A 21,610-nucleotide genomic window follows, 5' to 3' on the forward strand; every position below is an offset into this window, starting at 1 on the left:
ACATCCAAGATGAGAATGTCTTGTTCCATCACATCCAAAAGGTGCTCTATTGGATTGAGAAAAAGGCCATAGGAGGCCATTTAAGTACAGTAAACTCATTGTCGTGTTCAAGAAACCAGTCTGATATGATTCACGCGCTATGACATGGCGGGTTATCATACTGCAAGTAGCCATCAGAAAATAGGGACACTGTGGTCATAAAAAGATGGACATGGCCAGCAACAATACTCTGGTAAGCTGTGGCAATGACATGATGCTCACTTGGTACTAATGGGGCCAAAGTGTGCCAAGAAAACATCTTCCACACCATTACACCACCACCAGACTGAACCGTTGATCCAAGGCAGGACAAATCCATGCTTTCAAATTCTGACCCTACCATCCAAATATTGAAGCTAAAATCAAGACTCATCAGACCAGGCAACATTTTTCTAATATTCTATTGTCCAATTTTGATGAGCCTGTGCAAATTGTAGGTTCAGTTTCATGTTCTTAGCTGACAGGAGTGGCACCTGGTGTGGTCTTTTGCTGCTGTAGCCCATCCGCTTCAAGGTTTGACATGTTGTGCATTCAGAGATTTTCTTCTCTTCTGCATACCTTAGTTGTAACAAGTGGTTATTGGAGTTAATGTAGCTTTTCTATCAGCTCAAATCAGTCTGGCCATTCTCCTCTGACCTCTGGCATCAAGGCGGTTGCGCCTACAGAACTGCCCCTCATGGGATATTTCCTCTTTTTCGGACCATTCTCTGTAAACTGGAGACATAATTGTGCGAGAAAATACCAGTAGATCAGCAGTTTCTGAAATACTCAGACCAGCCCGTCTGGCATCAACAACCATAGCACGTTCAAAGTCAATTGAATCACCTTTTCTCTCCTACCTGCTGAACTGCAGCAGATCGTCTTGACCATTTCTATATGCCTAAATGCACTGAGTTGATGACGTGATTGGCTAATTAGAAATTTGCATTAACAAGCAGTCGGAGAGGTGTATCTAATAAAGTGGCTGGTGAGTGTATAAAGTTAAACAGGTACAGAACAATCAAGCAGACATTCATGAACAATTAATGGTTGGAATGTTGCTAGTACATGAAACCAATCAAATTATTTCACCATAACTGATCTGTACCTTTACGAAATATATAAAATTACTATATGAAAAATAGTTCACTTCTAAGATTCCAACAACACCAACCCTTACCTTTACCACATTCTAACCGTAACCCTAAATCCATCTAAATACCCAAGCAGCCATTGAAAAAGAGAAGTGCCAGGAATTGAGGACCAGCTAAAAATGTTTAACCCTGATTTTGTTTTTCCTCGTTCGAATGGTCTAAAGCTCAAACTGCCCCTAACAAATATAGTTTTTCAAATGTACACGCACAAACAGTAAACTGAGTCAGTCAGGATTCAGAACAGAGAATACGTTCACTGGCGCGTGAAAGTCATGGTCTCAGGCTGTTATTTGTGCTTGGGGAGGTGAGGGCTAAATCACTGGTTGGGCCTCAGAGAGGAAGAGGGTTCATACATTAGTGAGGATGGAACAGTTGGGGGTAACCAGACATATTTTAATTAAGTCTTACCTTCATGTTGCTTCAGACAGAAACTTAAGCACCTGAGCACTCATAAAGCTGTCATGATGCAACTACTACTGTTTTTCTTTATAGACAACTAGAATAAATTCTGTTTTTCATTAGTGTTATTATAGTGTCACTGAACTATTTTTGTAGTTTTTATTAAATAACTACATTCATCTTTTGACAACAGCAGTGTTTCTTCAAAATTATTCATAATTAAATGAATATATGGCTTAGGGTTCCGAAACAGGGATTAAAATAGTTACAATGTTGCTCTTTGTTCTTGGTGTGGTTCACTTTTACACTGCAAAGCTTCTAAACAGACCAAAATAGCTAAAACAAGTCATGTGCGAGTAAACTCTCCTCACATTGGTCAGAGTTCCACGGTTTATTTTGCAGTCCCGCTGAGCTGAGGCGTCCCGTCTTTATTTTATTTTATGACGATGAGCAATAAAACATTATAAGCGGAAAGCTGCACTTTTTTGAATAATGAAACACACAGACAGTCACCAAAAATTAAAACAGAGGCAAGACCTTCTCATCTATAGCCGTTGGCTAGAATTTATAAATAGAGATAAATGACAGTGAACCAAGACTGCTGTTCGGTCAATTTTGCTAACAGATAAACAGCTCTCATTAATAGTTCAGCATGCTTTCACTTTTGTATTTAACATGAAACTCAGATTTACCGGTATAGGGATGACATCCCACCCACTATACTCAATTCTCTCTTCGTATAGCCGTATACATTACTATTACATATCAATAATACATCGATATAGCCTGGTTCGTTAGTTCATTCTGCCTTCTCTCTACAATCGATCCACTACAAAGTCTGTTTCAATTGAGCAGAGACCACCTCCTTCTGGTGATCTCGAACCCTTTGTTTTGCCATGTATCCATCTGTGTTTGCTGGTTTCACATGTCAAATGAACTGCGCTAACAGGGGAAACGCGCCAGGGTCCGAAACAAGTCTAGTTATGAAAGCATCCTTAGAATTTTTTTTTTAAAAGAACATGGGTTTCCTTTCTAAAAGGAAATACTATACATCGAAGCAAGTATGTCAGCATAGTATCTTTCGGTTAAACCGGTTTCAGAATATAGTCAGATGCTATTTGCAGAATCACTGGACTTGTCAAGGCCTACTGTGCACATCTGAAGGAATTAAAAGCATGACAAGGTACAATAGACTCCAGACATTCAAAATACGAAAGTGAAATTAAACAGCTTTATGTAACTGTTGTTAATTTTTGGTGAAATCTAGTGCAGTGAGCAGTGTTTGTTGGCATAAACAGTGTAGAAAGGATTGCTTTCTCAAGATAGCAGCTGCCACTAGCCAAAGTGTGAAGTTTAGCTGCCAAAGGTTTAAGAGTGCCGAACTGAGACTAATCTTTTTACTGCTTGTTAAGTTTGCACATACATAAGCGATAGCAAGATTCACCCGACATCTTTTCAATTCAAAATTGTGGAAAACACAACTTCTTTCTTACGACTGTAATCCCACAGAGCCAAATCTTTGACAAACGACAAAGTCAGGTTCACACAGAGGAATCTGGCCAAAATTCTGGGGGAGTTTACAAAAGAAAAGACTGCCTGACCAACATCTAAAGTGACCAATCTTTTGGTTTTATGCAGCATTTAAAGCAAGCTTGTGTCTCCTCTGAGAAAAGAGGACGCATGCGGTTCGTATGACAGCAAAAATGTGATGTACTAAAGTATTAAAGAGTTGCAGAGAAAACAGTGAATTAAGAGAAAGAGAGATACTGAAGCAGCTGTTCATTCTTCAAGTATTAAGAGGACTTGATTGCCAGCCCTGATACATTCTGAGAAAGACACTCCCTTTGAACATTTTTTAAACAGCAGTTTTACTGGCACCCATGAAAAGTTTTTATCTGCTCCCAAAAATATTTACACAACTAAATAAATCTTTTACTTTGCAAAATAATAAATTGCAATGAAGAGAGTAAATAGGACCTATTTGGAACTGTAAAACATTTTATGCACTTCTGCATTTGTGTGTGAAAAGAGAATAAAAGCGGGATTTGTCTTTCTGTGGAATAGAGTAGAACATGACAAGTAGGCATTACATACCAGAATGTGCTCAAGTTCACTAAAATATCACCTAAAGGCTATTGGACAATATTTTTAACATTATTAACATGGTTCATAAAAAAGAACATAAGAAAAGTTAGAATAAAACAAGTTCTAAGGGTACACACACACACACACACACACACACACACACACACACACACACACACACACACACACAGACACACACACACACACACACACACACACACACTGAGAACTGCATTGAGAGGATTTTTTGCAAATGCATTTTAGGGTCATTTGCATCAATCCAGGATATGATTTCACTGCATTAATGTCTGTTTTCACACAAGCTCAGAGACATTAGCTTAATTACACAGAGCAAAATTAAAGTTTGAATGTATTAACACCCATCACACCACATTCACTGTAATATTTTATTTGTTTATTACGGTCTAATTTCTGTTTGAATGAATGAAGAGATGCATTAACCCATCTTTTTAATTTGATTTAAAAACATGCCAATCAACAGCATTTCACTAGGAGTATGTTTACATGGACACCAAGAAAACGATTTCAATATGATTAGACAATGCTTTGATTAAGAGTCTACCACGTAAACATACATTTTTGATTAATTTATTCCGATTAAGGTCATAGATGAACTAAACAAAGCGGAATAAGTCAAGTGGAATATGCAGATTTTAATCACATTGAGGTACAATCCAAACATGTAAACATCTTAAATCAAACCATTACCTTTGTGTAGAATTTTCACTGCATTTTGCATCACGATAGTCTATACACACAGGCTGTTTGACACAATTCTCTGCACCTACCAAGTCATTGAAAGACCACAGAAACCAGCATTGCGAAATGGAGAATGTTTTTGTTCCATACAGTGTGTGGTATCAAATTCCATTAAAACAACACTTTCAGCAGTTCATACTCGCATCTAATACCTCGTTTGATATAGGGGGCATGCATGAAAGTTTCCTGAATGAAAGTGAAAGGGCCAAACAGCAGTTAAAGTTGAAATTAAAAATAAAACATCCAAAGATTACATGAAACTATAGACAAAATGTGGATAGTGTGGTGATGCAATGACATTAATTATGCGCTATAACATGTAAAACAATATCATGAAAGGAACATTAAAGAAGCAACTCATGTAAAGACCTTAATGATATTATTGTCTTCTTTAGATTAAGGCAAATATTCCATTTCCGATGTTTATGTAAACGTAGTCACTAAGAACTACCAACCAGCTAACTAGAGGTGAGATTTTAGGTGATTTTAATTATATGACTCGCTATTATGGCAAAGGAGAATCACTACTATGGCTGAGGAGATACCACATGTCAGCGGCAAGTTCTTTCTCCTTAAAAGTTGTAATTTATCAGAAAATATATCTTGCTCAGGTACCCTGATAATCTATAAAAGTTGTCACAAATAAGTATTTTTTGTCATTGTTACAAATTTTTACAACAAACATGCACATGTTTTAATATATTCATAACTACATTTATGTTTTACCACGTCAACCTTAAAAAAACAAACAAACAAACAAAAAATTCGCTAAATGTTGCAATTGTCTGATCTCGTAAGAAGCAAGAGATTGTGATGAGATCTGATGACATGTGCAGGTGCTGTAGTGCGGTCCCATTTCTTAGGGGTACATTTTGAAGCCCTTTCCCTTCACACTCTGTTTTAAGGGCCAAGGGGAAGGGGTAGAAAAATAGAATTGGGTCTAGATGTGAAAGGTGACTAGTTTTCAGCGTTCTTTAATACATCTTTTGTGTTCAACAGAAGAAAAAAAGTTGAATGGTTGGAACAGGGAAACTTGAGGGAGAGTATGTTTTTATTATTGTATGATGACAGCTTAAAAATGCTTTGGTTTGAAATAGCCTTGGAATTACACTTAGATTTAGAACGCAATAAGAACCCATTTGTTTTTTCCCTTCACACACACTGTGTGCTAATGAAACTCTTGTGCTCACAAAATCAGTGTTTGGAAACATCTTTATACTTGAGCAAATGAAAGTGCTGATCTGCTTTCTCACACATTCCAATAAAGCCTCCGAAAACCACAATCTATCAGAATAGCATGACAGCAGGAGCCAGATCATACATAAGACGTGCATTCTTACCCTCAGTTCTTTGAAAAAATATGCATCTTAAATCAAGAACAGGAAAAACTGAAGTGCTTATGCGTTACAAGCTCACCATAAAATGAGTTTTCCTGCTGACTTTGCATATGCCCTTAAAGGCAGAGTGGCTCAACTGCCATACAGTTAAATATAAATCATTGATAAAGAGTATGACAACCTTGCAAAAACATATGAGCAAATATTAATTCTACTTGGTTACTGAAGAACTACCATGTTGTAATATTCAGAGGTCTGAAAGACGTATAAAATTAGTACAAAATTACAACAAAACCCCCATATTTACGTAAAATCATTTGAGTTTAAAAATTGCTTGTTCTGAAATCAGGTCCTTTTAAGGACCTGGAATACCAAGCTAATATTAAATTCTTCAAAAATCTCCCAAAATACTTCAGTTTGGTCTAATTAAGTCATGAAGAGGCCGTTTTCTCAAGAGACTGCAGTGTTGGACAGGCTGCTGGTTCAGCGTCTCCTGAGAGTCCATGAATGTTCTGAACTGCTCTTCATTGTGGATGTGTGTGTAAAGCAGCAAGTCACTCCACAGTAAAGGTTACTGCCTTATATTTGTCCACTGGGAGCTGCAGGATGCTGACTGGTCATGGGTTAAAAGATGACAGTCTTGTGCTCTTGAAAAAAGATCAGCACTAAAGGAGTAGATGTCCATTATGGCTTATACCACAACGGTGAAGGTCAGTTGTTTTGCTCAAACTGAAGTAGACTGGTCAGGATGGGTTAATGAATGATCCATCATCAGCCAGCAATGATTAAACCCTATTAAATTTGGCTACACTATTATGTTGGTTTCTAAGGCTGCCCAAGATCAAAAATACATTTCACAGTTGACTGCGATTCATACATTTAATCCATATGTCAGCTAGTTGCACATCTATATTAGTTTAATTTGATTTTACATTAAATAGTTGTAAGGCTATAACTAGGTAGGGCTAAAATAATTGGTTTTAAATGCAGTAAACAATGAATATACATGATATTAAGTTAAATATTGTTTATCGTGAAATGTGAGCAATACATTTTGCTGATGTTAGTGTTGCATAACAGATCACAGTAGTCATGTCAGATCAAGTTGTATGTGTGAACACGAACTGATCGCCTCTTCTTCTTTACTACTAGTTATACAGTATACAAAACAACAAGTAGGGTAAAATCAGTACAACTTAAAATATATAATGTCTACTATTAGGGGTGTAACGATACACAAAAGGCACGGTTCGGTTCGGTTCACGGTTTTGGAGCCACGGTTCGGTTCGGTACGGTTCGGTTTCTGTTTGCTGTGGGGTTAGGGTTGATGTCATGTTAACAGCAATGCTAAGAGACAATTCACTTAATAACAAGAACATCTTACCTTTTTCTTTATTAACTTTGTCATCGCATTTTTAGTACAGTCAGGATACCCGAGTAAACAACTAGAATTAAATAAATACCTCCAATATAGACTAGTCAAAAAAAAAAACTATTCTCTTTAGTGCAGCCATCTTAACTAAGTAAACTAAAATTAAATAAATAACTGCAGTGTAGACTAGTGAAAGATCTTCTTCAAAAACACCATAATATCCACATTCTCCGATGAGAGGCTTGATCGCTGTGCTGACAAGGACGCTCATTTTTGATTATATGGTTTCATTTAGATAGATAGGTTTCCGTTTAAATTAATGAAAAATATACATATAATGTGTTTGTAAAGTGTTTTTTCATGACATATTCACCAGTAAAATACATTGCGGTTGTGTCTGAAACTAATGTTAAGGTTGTAGCCGGCTGTATGTTTGCCTCCCGATCTCTTTCTCTCCCGCTCCCTCTATGCCGGTCATTTCTGTAGGTCCGCCTTTTTGACAGCTGATTGGTCAGGAGACCGATCTATCATCATTTGGCGACACAGCGCGGGAATGTATAAAGCATGTCAGGAAGAGCAGGAGAGAGAGCGCTTTTTCCTTTGATCTCGTTTTTCGTGTATTTTTCTGACATGATTATGATTTTCGTTGTTTTTGCTTAACTTTCGTTTGGATAAAATTATTTTGCATTACTTTTGCCCACTTTAAGAAATTTTGTGAGGTTTGTACATTTTTATTTCAATTGATTTGTATAATATTTTTTAGCTCCGCGCTCCTTTCTGACAATATAGCTGCTCAATCTCCTCAAGTTCAGTCTTAGTGTAAGGTGGATAGGGAAAATGTCATACGATTTCCATTTTGCAAACACGTAGAAAATGTATTGTTAAAGACATCAGGTAAGAGGTGAAGGTCATCTTTGTTTATTTTATTCAGTATAGGGAAGAATGCGGCGCACGGCGCTGAAGACCTTTTTTTTCTTTTCATCAGTTTTAGCGAGGTAAGAGGGGTTATTCATGAGATAGAATTGTTTTATTATATTGATTTCTTTTGTTTGTCTTCACTATCACCCCCTTGCTCGAGTTTAACAAATTTTTGTTTGATACTTTTGTTTGAATTTGTTACTTTGTTATATTAATTTTATTAGTGTAAATATTTCTCTTTTTTGTATATTTGGGCATTATTCTGGTTTTACTTTTGTACATTAAATCACTTTTGTTGGCAGTTTGTTGCTTACACCCTCACATTGTGAAATTACCACACTTTTTAAATGTTTTTCCTTACAAGTAAGTTTCGTGAAACAGTTGAGACAGACAGGTAGGCACTTTGTCTACGACACGAATTCTATTCCTGTACTCAACTGAAAAACCAAATGAGAGTTTCGCGATACGTATCGTGGTTGGTGTATCGCGATATTTCGGTTCGGTTTTAATATCGTTACACCCCTATCTACTATGATTACTCTGTTTCAACTATAAAGACATCATCAGCCAAGCTTTGAAAATCCCATAATTGTCCATTGAATCATGCAACTTAAAAAAAAATTTAATTAAATGAAGAAACATTATGCTAAAGTACATGTACAAAACTACATATTTATTATACGTCATCTAATCAGAAGAATTTATTCAAACATTATTTGTTAATCCAGTGTAATCAATCTGTCCATCATGGACTGCAACTTTACCACTTCCTGTGTAGTTTATTTTTATTTTTAAAATTAGTCAACCAAGCCACTTCTCATAAACAATTAGAAAAAAATTACCAAATATTAGTTTCCATATTTTTCTTATGGCATTTTCACCAACAACAAAAACATAAAATATATGGGCTAAAAACACTGCTTTAATCTGTAAAAATTAAATTCAAAAGTATTTATGTAAGTGACGTGGTCATTGCTAACCTAATCACTGAATTTCCCATACTAAAGAGTAGAGCTGCACGATTCTGGCTAAAATGAGAATCGCGATTTGTTTTGCTTAAAATAAAAATCATGATTCTCTTACGATTCTGTAAATGTTAAATAACATATGGTAAAACAACAATATTAATATTATGTGTAGGTCTACTGGTTTCTATAAATAAATATATTTTACTTATAATAATTCTGATGTTGAATCATGTTTGAGATATAGGCCCATGCTTGCAATCTGTCATTGAGAACATTATTAGACCATTTTTACTGATAAAATCAACATTATATAGGCTAGAGTAGTTATACTGACACTGTAAACATTTATTTTCATGCACAACTGTGTTCACTATGAACGAAAAAACATTTCAAATGCTTGTCGCAAGCATAACTCTAAAATGCAATATGATTATTTAAATGATGTGCAAGCTTTCAGTTTTATTTTCACTGCTAAGTGCTGTTCATACTTCGCGCGCGGCTCTCAAACAACCACTATAGTGTCACTATAGTAGACGCGCGTCTATAGGGAGTTGATTTCAAGGTTTCCATATCTTGGACCAGGCCGTATCCTGAGCAGCTGCTGCAGTGGTCATGGAGGAGTGGAGAGCATGAGAATGATTCCTGTGACGCCCCAAGGACAGACAAGTCTTTGCTGAGGCCCAGCTTCAAGCCTCTGCCGCTGAGACTCTGCACAAGACGTTTGGCCAGTGAAGAAATTAAAATGGTGGTGCCCAACTGAGTCTGGTTTCTCTCAAGGTTTTACTCTTCACTTTTGCCAACTTGTGAATTTTTTTTCCCTCTCCGCTGTCGCCTCTAGCTTGCATGGTTTGGGATCGGTAGAGCTATGCATCGAGGGATATGCCCTGTGTTTAGACCCTCAGTAATGATTATTAAACCACACTGAACTGAACTGAACTTAAACACTAAAAACTGAACTACACTGTTCCAATTTACTGTGATCTTTTATGTGAAGCTGCTTTGACCCAGTCTACATTGTAAAAGCCCTATATAAATAAAAGTGAATTAAATTGCATTGAATTGGCCTTACATCACTGTGACAGATATCAATACAGATACACCAGAAAGACAAAACAAATTTAATCTGACGTTGCAAATCTGGATCATAATTTTTAAAAATAATAACATTTATGCTAATAATTTTACATGTAATAATATTTATACCACTATAAGGGTTGTCAAAATACATTGTTTCTTCAGTGCACCGCAATGCCGATGGGGCAATTCGATATCGGTTTAGTAATAGATCATAACAGGTTATTCTTTATTGATGTCATTTATCCGATATGCTTGATATCGTGGTAAAATACTATGGCGAAGGAGGAGAGTAAATATAATGCTCCAACTACTTAAAAAGCAGATAATTGTGCACAATTCACTGCTTGTGAGTTTGCTGGACAGTCTTTCACTGACAAAGAAGAAGGTACAGCATGAGCTGCAATTTCACTACTAGGGAGAAATGCTGTAAAACTCCATCTCTGCTTCTCTCTCTCTCACTTTGGACATTTGACCTGCTGCAATGTTCGTGAGGTAACTTAGGGCCTTCTCACACTATGCTATCCGAACCGTGCCCAAGCCCGTTTTCCGGATCGTTTAAGAAGTGTGAGTGCGCTGAATCGGGCCCGCCCTGGCCCGGTTGGAAGAGATGGGCCTGAGCACGGTTCACTTGAGCTTTGGCGCGGTACGTTTGTAGTGTGAGTGCAAAACGCGCTAAAGCCCGAAACTGAAAGCGATACGTGACTTTTAAGGGACTGTTTCATATGGATTTATAAATCATTCTTACTGTTTAATGAACGCAAACTGCCGTAGTTTATTAAAGACGCAAACTCCTCACTGCACGACAGCTGCGCACCTTCAGCAAACCTCCTCATTCCTGCACCACGAGGGCTTTATGATTGTTTACGAGTGCCAAAAGTGGCAGATCTGTTCGGCGAAATATCTGACTGCATGTCACCGCATCCCTGAGGACTGTTTGGCGAAATATTGCATGTCACTGCATATCAAATGACTGAAACAATATAACCAAAGAAATCTCCACTGTTCTGAGCGAGAGCACTCACTGAACAGCGCAGCATCGATGATGCAAGCGTGCCCTGGCTTGATTGTGGTGTGAGTGCGGGCCATCTGGGGAGACGGGAGTGTTTTGGACAAGCGTGCTTTGGCCCGGTTTTAGGCAACTGTACCTAGTGCGAGTACGACCTTACTTTCCTCTCGGCGGTTAAAGCGATGCTTGTGGATCCAAACACAAACATGCCTGTGGTGCGAGTTTTCTCCACTGTGTCTATTATGGATTACCTGTGATAATCATGCATTATGCGTATATGGACTGTAACCACAGCCGTGCTTCCTGCATCAATCATCAGTGAATATTGCTTTCATTTTAAAAGCAAAGCACAGGCCTTTCTTTTACGCGAGTAAAGGCAATTACCAATCATAGGAGTATAAGAACTTGATTCCGCTCAAAAAGCAAGCTGAACAATATTTACATTCGTTTATTTGCTATAAATGCTCATGTTGTCTTCTGTGTATGCACTGGAGTTTTTTCTAAAACATTCAAAAAGAGTGTTTTCTTAGAACAGGTAAAAATTAAAGATACAGTTCTGACTGCATGTATTAAATAACAAAATTGTATTACAAATAATAACTAAATATATATTATATAAAAAATTCTTGTGTTGTGAAGAAAAAAATCTAATTATGTACGGAAAGCATCGTCAATGCAGCGTGATGCACCGAGATATTGAATTGAAACGAATCTATGGCATAATTGTAACCGAACCGTGAGACTAGTTAAGGCTCACACCCCTAAACTAATAATTATGTTACTATAGTGTTTATTCATACTTTTTTCAATCTTTGATTTGCCCGTGTGTGATATTTTTTAGTAATTTTTTTGTAAACCAATTAAGTTGATTTAAATTTCAGATAGTTATAGGATTATAATTTTAGGCTTTTCATATAATATTAGCTTTAATTAAAATTGAAAAGAAAATGAAACATTGGTTTAGCAATCTAAGATAGATAGCAATCACTGATTTCCTTAAAAATAACACCACTATCTGAAGCTAAAAGTTCTTTAAAACAGGTCATTTTAAGAGGTCAAGTAAGTAGTTCACTAATTCAACTGTCAAGTACTTCAGTACACAAAATTTCCAGAATGCTCATCCCTAGTTCATTAATGTTATTGACTTTTTTTTTTTTTTTAGTACTTCTACATCCTCATTAACCACCTGGGAAATGATCATAAACACCAAATATACCCAGAAGCTGTAGACCTGGCCCCTTCGGTGAACATCTGTCCTGTCATCACACTATAAAAGATCCCCAATAATAAACCCATTTTGTTCATTTATTTATAAGCCAGACATTCAAGTGCATTTTGAGATGCTTGAAAGAATAAAAAAAAATCCCAAGAATTTAACAAATGGCCTTAGAGAATCTAAGCAAAACTTTAAATCAACTTTCATCAAAACATCTGTAAACTCTGGATGTATTTTCCTGCTATGGAATGTTTAAACAGTGCAGTAAAGCTAGTGTCCGTGTACAGTTAAATCATATCACATATGCAAGAGTACCATTTTTTACTTGCAGTTTTGAATTAATGATTCAATAACTCGCTCATTAAAAGGGTAGGTCTGCCAAAATCCTGCCATTAATTACTCAGGCCTCAGCATAAAAACAATATTAGAAAGAAGTATCATTAATTTTTTTATTAATATTGCACACAAGCTTTTCTACGATGTCCTTTATTACAGATTTGTAGAAATATGATGGTCAGTGTAGTGTAATTGCGTAGCTTATAAATTTGCATACAGTTGAGTATGTCCCTCGCTGCTTCTGAAAGAATTTTGACAAGTCTTTAACCTAAACCAAGGTATACGGATGTATTTTATGGATGCACATTTCCTCTTAACTAAGTATTAAAACATCTTCGTTTCCCAGATCAAGACGTTTCAGGAAATGCTCACTTCCTTGAATCGAAATGTGCCAACTGTCATGGCTCTATTGTGTTTATTGGAAAGATAAGATCATTTACTTTAGTTTTACTCAGCAGACATGAGCAAAACTATTTACTTAACACCAGCCGCTTTGTAAAAATGTATTACATTTAGACAGTGGAGTACAGTTTGCACCTTAAAAAGCAAAATAATGATTGCACATTGTCTTAACTCTGGGCAGTCCGATCATGAGTCATGCAACGACTCACAGTCTGCAAAACATAATTTATCCATCACAAAGGACATAAAAGGTAAAATAGAGCACACTGCATCATACTGTATCCCCTCAGGCTGAGGGCTCTTATGGCAGCTGTGAACTGGTTTGCAGTCAAGAGATGTCAGACTGCTTAAATTTAAGACCTCAGTTAAAACAGTCATGTTTTATTTTGTTTAATCTGCCATACCATTTCTAATTGTTCTTTTTCTAATCAATTTTAAATACAGGATTACGTTTTGTTAAATAGTTTCTATCATACAGTCAAGTAACTTCTTTCTTATACAAAGTAAACACTTTTGGATAGTTCAATTCAAGCATTTTTTTTTACAAAGTGTGTGATGATTTATAATGTCAGCTCATATATTAAGAAACAAATAGCCTACAATATCATCATCATCGTCATCATAAAAACAAACAATATATGCATCTTATAACAGATGACTTATAACAATTATAAGTCATCTGAAGCCATTTAATTATTGTTTTAAACAGACTTTTTATCATATAAAACATCCTTTCCTTGATGGCCTCATGAAAGAACCGATTCCTGAACAAACCAATTATAGTCTGCCTTTAAAAGACACTTTTTATTGTGTTTTTATGTTTACTTTGAATCCTAAAAATCTGAGCTTTATTATTTGTCATTTAATTGTTTTTTTTTTTATAATTGCATAAAACTATCCGGCACATTTACAAATAATGTTCTGGTAATCCAATAAAACGCAATGAAATAAGTAAAAAAAAAAAAAAAGATTTCTTTTTTGCAACATTTGATAAAATCCTCACCATTTCCTGTTTTTAAAAAACTACTGGACACACCCAAAATCTGTGTGATGAGAACCAAGTGAATCACTTATGAAATCAATTCATTTTTGCTGAATAGATTGTGGCCTTTAGTCAGAGACCTGACTGTTCTGTTTGCAAAGCCTTGCTGTCATGGATTTTTAAAAATTGTGTAAACGACAACTTTTACAGTTCACCAAGTTGAAATTCAGATCAAATCTCTAAAGGCAATTATCAATGCTCCATAACTAAACCATACACTAGACTAAAATGCACACAAACATTCAAACCAGGATATTTGCCTCTAGAAACTGTTGATTCCTTATAAGAACATCTCATGGAAATCTAAAAGTGGCCCACAATTTACTTATTCCTAGAAGAAGAAAAAAAAAAAGTTCTTATGACCCTGGACAATTATTAGCCAAGTCATGAAACAAGTAGCACATAATGGTAATACAAGAAGAATGACCATTGTAAGCAAATTCAGAGGCTCTTTCACAAACAAAATAACACCACTTGAGGCCCGGGAGGTGGGCTTAAATACTCCCCCATCGTTCATTGGTTTGACTGCTATACCATGGCTGCCTCCTAATGAGAAAACATCTGTCTAACATTAAATGTTCACATGTGAAAAGAGGCTGCAAGAGAGTTCCATTCTATTGATAGTCAAAGAAATAATCTACCCAAAGATGAAAAATACATTGACAATATACACTCAACATTTTACGCTTCAAAGCAAAATTTCTCAACTATTAGAAAACTGGTCCATATTTTCCCCATACACTAATTTTTTTTTTAAATTGCTCAAACTACTTATTTAAAAAGAGCTGAGACAACACAATTTGAGAGATTACATTGGGACAACTTAATAGTTTTGTTCAATGCACATAAATTAGGGTGTTAAAAGTGTTAAGTTAACTTAATCGATTTGTGTTGGGACAATATGAATGAATTGTGTGAAACCCTGCATTTTTTACAGTGTACGTGAGCCAGTTTTGTGTGAGGAAGCAATAAAACGTATGTCGCTCTGCACTAGGGCTGAAGAATTGATTGTTTGAGCACCATTGATATCACTTATATATCTGCAATAGTCACGCCGCAGGATTGGATAATGATATTATTGATTAAAATAGTTTATACAATGTTTAACACGTTAATTTATGTTTGATTGTTCAATTTCTATATTTACTCGCCAGAAAACCATAAAGCACTGTTTATATTACTTTTATCCTTTGTCGTATTTAGGGTTGTAACGGTATGAATTTTTCACGGTATGATAATCGTCTAAAACAATACCACGGTTTGACGGTTTCGCGGTATACGGTATGTTACAAATGTTACAAAATAATAGAACAGTGAAGCAAATTTGACTTTTTCCAAATAATATATTTTTAGTTACTATAAGCAACACCACTTACAATGAACAAATAAAAATAAGAAAATAATAAATAATGTGTCGAAGTCCAAATAAAGTCCAAATAAACATGGTGCAAATCCTCAGTAAAAAATAGATATAAATATTTACTATACTATAAATAGTTACATAACGAAACTAGATTCAATATGGAACATCCTTAGGTTTTATGTGCCAGCATGGATATGGTTGTCTATGGATATGGTTGTCTGCAATGCAGACAAACAGCTGCATCTTCATTTGCGTCTTTTGAAAACAGCAAGAGCAGCAGTTCGTCTTTGCTGTGTCACTGTTTTGTCATGTTTCTGTGCTGCTGTGCATGCAAAAGTACTTAGTATGAGAATTATTTCATGCAAAACTTTTTTTTTGCGTTTTATTTAGCCGCGCATAAATGTATGCCTTTCTCTCATTCCGTGTTGTTCAAAAAGCTTAGTCCACAAACAAAAGCGAAACCTATGCTTATTGGTTGTGATATAGCGAGTTTGAACCAATCTGGGCATGGAGGAGGGACAATGCATCAATGTATCATGTCTGATTTGTCCGGAGACACAGTGACGAGCGTTTCTTTGTCAAATCAGCGTTGTCAAATGTTGATGACGTAACCGCACTGATTCCGGAGCCTCTAAAAGTCCGCGTTATGTGATACAGCACTGGAAAGCTGAGATTCTCTTCTTTATGCCAATCTTTGAATTGTATGAATCGGATCAGCGGATCAAAAGTTATTAAACATTTAAGAGCAATACTTATTTTTAGCCGCGGGCGGCTGTCTCGGTCTTTAAGGGTTAAAACCGTTGATATGCAATTGTTCATGGTATGATAATCGTGCACGTTCAAATCGTGGTAAACCGCCATACCGGTATATTGTTACAACCCTAGTCGTATTACACAGGCGTGTTTTTTATTAGCTTTTTTGTGCAGAGGCACTGTGCAGATAAGAGACTTGATCACCCCAGCTGATCTAACTGAACGAGATCTTTCCAAACAAAGCTACTGAAATTTAATTTATATTGCGGCAAAACAAAACATCGCCAAGTCATGTTTTTCCAATATCACGCAGCCCTACTCCTCGCTGATAAAAGCAGTTATATCACTTGCAAACAAATAAAAAGTTTGCAAGGGAGTTGGATATGAGGCTTACTCCAACTAGTAAAGAAATCAAAGTGTTGAAAGTTTCCTTTCAATGTAAAGACCTACATAAACATTTAAAAATTATTAATTTTAAAGCCGTTTGAAGAAAAATGTACAACTGCAAAGAAACAAAAAAAACAAATTTCCACATGCTGATAAAACTTACAGCTCATAGTACTGTTTTCAGCAATGTGTAACATATACATCTTAACGTCTTTAAAATACATTAGGGGTTTTCATGTCCCCCATCAAAGACATTGGCAGGTCTTTATCACAACAGAATAAACAGTTGTCAACAATAGAACTGTTGAAATGCCAGACGAACTGGCACCAAGCCATACACACCTCCCTTTGTCAGATTCTTATTTAAATTACCTTGCTTTATCAAACATGACTTCTCACCCACAGTATAATGAGCATAGTCATGTCTTCAAGCTGCCATCTTCCTTCCCAACTATAGCATTTTTATTTCATCCTTCATCAAACCTCAGCCTAAAATGTTAGACAATATTCTCAATAGCGCTGTCAAGATTCAATGTCACATCCAGTGACTCTGCGCACTCAAAGAGTGGACGCAATTAAAATCTCTGACGCGCAACAGTGAGTTTGTGACATTCAGAACTTGCCAACAATAGAATGACCTTTCTTGCCACCTCATACATGGGCATAACACACACACACAGTGAAACCATTCATATACCTGCAAATTACCAGACTGACACTACTGTTAGTCTGTGGTTGGTCGTAGCTCCTAGCATCGCTAAACAATACCTGTAAAGAAAAATAATATTCATAACTGTGAGCTAGACGGAGAAAGTTTGGCATCTTGCACATATCAATTCAATTGTGAGCTTTTTATTGGTCTTGTGACCTTTTGAAACACTGAACTGCTTTACCCCCTTCCACAACCTGTGTGTGAACATTGATCAATTAACATTGATCAATTACAAATCAGACTTGACCACTGAAACTTACGTCAGTCAACTACATATCAAAGAACACAAAAACAACTCTGTCAAAGGGACTTTTAAGCAAACATCACAGACACAGTCTTTGTGATGCAAGTGTATCGTCACAGTCTCAATGAAGGCCAAAGTTGAATGAAGAATTGCAAAAGACGGCATCTACTGCTGATATCAGGTAGAAGTTGCTCTTTGAAAAAAATTGAACAGTTAAACAGAGGATTTTGGTAACTGGTGTGCAACTTGTGCCTCAATTCACTTTTCATAAAGGCACAATAAAGATATATCAAGTTCCTGCCATGCAAATACCTGCATTTTGTACCACTCGCAGTCCAGCATGTCACCAATTGTACCCTTATAATTCAGTCTGACCTCACTGACATCTCTCTACCAACCATTGTTGTTCTCCATGCGTTGAGTAGGGATCGGTTTGATTTAATCTAAGGTGACTTTGTCAGCTATGGTTAACCTTTTAATATTAGTTCACGTCACTGAGGACACCAATAAGCTTCTGATGCAACGAAGATGTTGAAACTTTAACCCGCAATAAAAATCTGATAAACTTAATATCACGTTCTCGCCTCAGACAAAGAACAAGATAATGAAAGGCTTCATGCAGTTTTTTATTCGCAATGTGGATCCACATAGACAAATAAAGCAGAGTTGGCTCTGAACCTTCAGCTGTATATTCAAGTTTTGGTTTCATGTCAGGAATTAAAACAATTGCAATTTAGACAAAAGCAAACATATTTTCCTAAAACTCACTGAGTGTATGTTACACGGTTTAGAAGAAATATACTTAACAACTGGCCAAAATAATGAACACGATGTCTTACAATCATTTTAGGGAGCATGTATTTTAAAAATTGCGCGTGATTACCTAGATGGATATGCGAGCATCACACACATCTTATTAAGGAGTGAATGTGTTTCAAATATCCACCAAAATATAAAAGAATCCATACAGGAGAACCTCAATAGACATAAGCTGCGTCCCAAATCGCATACTTATGCACTATTCTACGCCATTTTGTAGTATAAATAGTGTAAGTAGTGCGTTCACACTGAAAACACTAAAAATAATAAGAGCACTTCAATTACCCGGATGATGCACTCATTCAGCCGCTAAAATGAAGTGTGTAATGATGGACACTTCACGCACTCAACGACCGCAGGTTTGCTTACGTAGCGGAAAGGGCGGAGCTATCGGACGCACATGTTGAATAACTTTATTTATTTTGGATGGTTAAAGCAAAATTCTCCTACGAGAATGATTATAGCGCCTCCCGATGGTGAATGCGGCAATATTCACGGCAGGTTTCATTTGATAGTATGGTCATTTATTTCAATGATTTGGCAACCGTCAAACGTCATCAGGGAAACGGTTTGAATTTACGCTTAGTAAAAAAACATAAGTGTGCCATTTGGGACAACACTACATACATATACTTTCCTGTTGAGTGTGTAAGTGCATAAGTACATAGTGCATGAGTGCATAGTGTATAGTGTGCCATTTGGGACGCAGCTTGTGTTTTCGTTGTTTACAATTTCACTTCTCCCAAAATCATCTCCCTTATTTGCGCACGTGACCGCGCGTAACTACAGACACCAAAGGGGTCAAAAGCGAACAACGTGACAATGGCCACCAACTTCTTTCTCTAATACAATGAACTGGGGTATCACAAACTAACTTTTCAAACAGCAGTAAGTTATTTCTTAAACGACCATAATGTGTCTATCTTTAGGTATGCGCGTAGTGCGACATCACGAATGATGTAGCTAACCCGAAACAGTGAAACGACCACAAAGAAAGTGTGCTTGTACCCTCCAGAGTTCAGGTTAATTCATTGTGTTCCTAAAAAAAAACCGAGATGCACAGTTAAATGGACCCCTACTCTCTCCAGCAGGACCATGCGATCCAAATCAGAGGTCTGTAAACACTTCTGTGAAACACATACCTGAGAGTTTCATTCACCAGCCCGGTTGTAAGAATGTGCTACACGTTTGCGACCTGGGATCCCGCTTCACCGAGCAGCATGGAGAGCTCTGAATGGCTCCGTAAATTTGTGAGTCTGCGTGGCGTGAGCTTCCCATCCGTCGTGTGATAGAAACCGAGGCGCATGCGCACAACCGCCTCGCAGCGCCTATGAGCGGTATGTGTTGCAATACTCTCATAGTCTCTCCAGTTACAAGGACATTTAGGAGTTATAACTTTGACCGTGATGTTATAATCTCACCGGGACCCTTTGAAGCTGAAGCTATTTATTACTTATAATATGATTTAATGATAACGTGGAAAGGCATGATTTAGTAAAGTTATAAGGAACTTTTAATTGTCTTTAACGAGTTAAAGATGGTTTGGTATTGATTTTGAGTAGCCTAAAATATTTAAACATTGTTAAAGTATGACATACACTATGGAAAATACTTAAGTGCATTTATTTGTGGATACTTTGTTAGTTACCTCTATTACTTTAACTCAAGCTTGGACCTTAAGATAAGTACAAATTGGCAGATTAATTAAACAACTTTTGTGTTTAGTTTATTTGTTGTAAATGCTGCAATCCTGGTGCATACCAAACAAGCAGACATAGCTTAAAAGAGGAATACCCTATATAAAAAAGTATATATTTGAGGAGTTTGGGCCCCTTGCGAGGATTTGTATTACTAATAAAGCAGATCTCTTGGGGTGGGGGGGGGGGGGTATTTACCCCCGCTTAGCAGTGCCCCTCTACTTTTAAATTAACTTAAAATGGGAACATCAAACAATCTGTATTATACAGGACCATACCTTTTTGTTTATGGGAATGGATTAAGGAATTTCAGCCACTGTTTCGATTTTTTTACACACTTTTTAAGCATTTCATGAGCTCTCATTTGATAGATTCAATCAAATGTATGTAAAACCAACAACTTTTTAGCCCAGTACACACTACAGTTTGGATTATAAAGTAAGTTTGGTTTGTTTTACAACTGGCAATGTGAACACTGTAAGTGAAACCAGGGCCAGGTGTTTCACTTTCTTTTTCAGTATGGAGTGGACCAAACAAGCCGATAGAACCATTAATGTGACCACAACCTTAAAGGGCACCGTTGATGAAAATCATCTTTTGTAAGTTGTTTTGACAGAACAGTGTGTAGGTATAGTGTGTCCACAGTCATATTGGGGTAATATAAAGACATTGGCTGCGTCCGAAACCGCCTACTACTCAGTAGGTACTGCATTTGAATTTAAACAAACTACTCAGCCTTTAGAAAAGTACGTTCTATACAGTATGAGTCGAAAAAGCATGAATGGAGTTAGGACGTACTACATCCGCCATTTTGTCATGGTCACGTAACCTACCTGCGTCAATCACGTCGCTTTACTCCTATTCATGAATTCGCTTGCGAGGCATCATGGGATCATAGCACAGCGTGCATGGGATGCGCACTCCAGTATGCTGTTTCGGACGCAGCCAATAAGTCTCTCTTTTGTTTTTTTATTTCCTGTTCCCTAGGCTGGTTGGTTGCACCAGCAGTGCATAAGGTAAAATGTAGCCTAGTTGTGACTTAAAGGTATTCTACGTTACAACCTACTTATGCACTACTAAATATTTTTGTCGTCTGTTATTATGTCTGTAATTTAATGTGCTATTAAAATGTGATTTATAATTTCATTTTATAGGACAGATATATAGATGCATTAGTTGGCAAATTTTAAAAAAAGTTTAATGATTTAAAGGCTTTAACCTACTAACTAAGGTTTTCTGAACATGTGCAACCGTAGTGAGTCCAAATTTAGTTACAGCTAGTTACTAGCTAGTTATTAAGCCCCTAGAGTGGACTTTACATTCCAGTTTAAGAAGGAACTTACAATTAGCTGGTGAAACCCAGATGCCTCCCATTTTGAGGCCTGCTGTGATGTAGGTTTCCTCCCCCAAATTGATTGACATCCATGTCAATACAAGACATGCCAGTACAATTATAAAAGAAGATTCTTCAATCCTGATTTGTGGACATTTGTACATTAGCATAACTAATATCCATACAGCCGAT

At 36.7% G+C, this 21,610-nt stretch overlaps 1 protein-coding gene across 3 annotated transcripts in view; it reads right to left on the bottom strand.

Annotated features, from left to right (window-relative positions):
* Positions 1 to 19,648, bottom strand: part of slc16a1b (solute carrier family 16 member 1b) — a 41,400-nt gene extending 21,752 nt beyond the window's left edge. For 2 of the 3 annotated variants that reach the window (XR_012383584.1, XR_012383583.1), the window contains exon 1: positions 19,531 to 19,648. The gene's annotated coding sequence lies outside the window, so the exon portion shown is untranslated. 3 annotated transcript variants of the gene reach the window in all.
* Positions 19,649 to 21,610: the final 1,962 nt, after the last annotated feature.

This window comes from Danio rerio, chromosome 8 (genome assembly GCF_049306965.1).
Source record: "Danio rerio strain Tuebingen ecotype United States chromosome 8, GRCz12tu, whole genome shotgun sequence".
In the NCBI taxonomy this organism is placed as follows: Eukaryota; Metazoa; Chordata; class Actinopteri; order Cypriniformes; family Danionidae; genus Danio; species Danio rerio.